Source organism: Mandrillus leucophaeus, unplaced genomic scaffold (genome assembly GCF_000951045.1).
Source record: "Mandrillus leucophaeus isolate KB7577 unplaced genomic scaffold, Mleu.le_1.0 Scaffold1188, whole genome shotgun sequence".
In the NCBI taxonomy this organism is placed as follows: Eukaryota; Metazoa; Chordata; class Mammalia; order Primates; family Cercopithecidae; genus Mandrillus; species Mandrillus leucophaeus.
Genome location: NW_012100187.1, coordinates 281,343 through 282,351, shown reverse-complemented (window position 1 = coordinate 282,351; position 1,009 = coordinate 281,343).

Below are 1,009 nucleotides of genomic sequence, written 5' to 3'. Positions count from 1 at the left end.
ATGATACACATATAGATCTGCCACTTGCCTTTACCACTATTCTAAATTTATCTGCCTCCTCCCCAAAATCCTATGTTAACCTCAAAATGTGGCATTATTTGGAAACAGGATCATTTTAGGGGCAATCAATTTAACAAAAGATTATTAATAAAGGTCTTAATCTGATATCACTGAAGTGCTTATTAAAGGGTGAAATTTGGACACAGAGATACGTATACAGATATGATAATGTGAACAGACACAGGGTGAAGACATCCATCTATCTACAAGGCATGGAAAGAGGCCTGGAAAACATCCTTCCTTCATAGCCCCAAAAGGAACCAACCCTGCAAACACCTTGCTCTTGGACTGCCAGAATCCAAAACGGCGAGACAGGAAGTCTCTGTTTCTATCACCCAGCTTGTGGTAGTGTGCTATGGCGTTCTAACAAACCAAAATACTTGCTTATTACAATGGATGCAGAAGCTTTCCATGAAAACACATATAGATTTATGTTACTTTTGTAATAACTCTCTAGAATTCTCATTGATTTCTGTGAAATAACAAATTGAACAAATCTTCTCCTGATGAACATATATTCATTTTTCCTTTGTGGCTGTAATTAATAGAACTACAATCAACAACTTTGAACATAAATTCTTGGGCAAATCCATGTCATTTCTTATATGAAAGTCATATGAATGTGGAAATTGAGTCAAAATAAACAGCGCATGAATATATTCTATTTTTTTATCATGTTGCTGACTTACTTCCCAAAATGTTTCAGCAATTAATTTTCTCCAAAATAAATGTATATGGATACCTTATATTTTCACACACCTACTTTAGCAATCTTTTGAATTTTGGTCAAACTTATGAGTACAATCTTTATGTGACCTCAGGTTTGGTCACCTAACTATTTTAGATGCAACACCAAAAGTACCAACCATCTATGAAAAAAGAGATAAGTTGAGTTTCATTAAAATTAACAAATTCTATTCTGCCAAACATATTGCAAAGAGAATGAAAA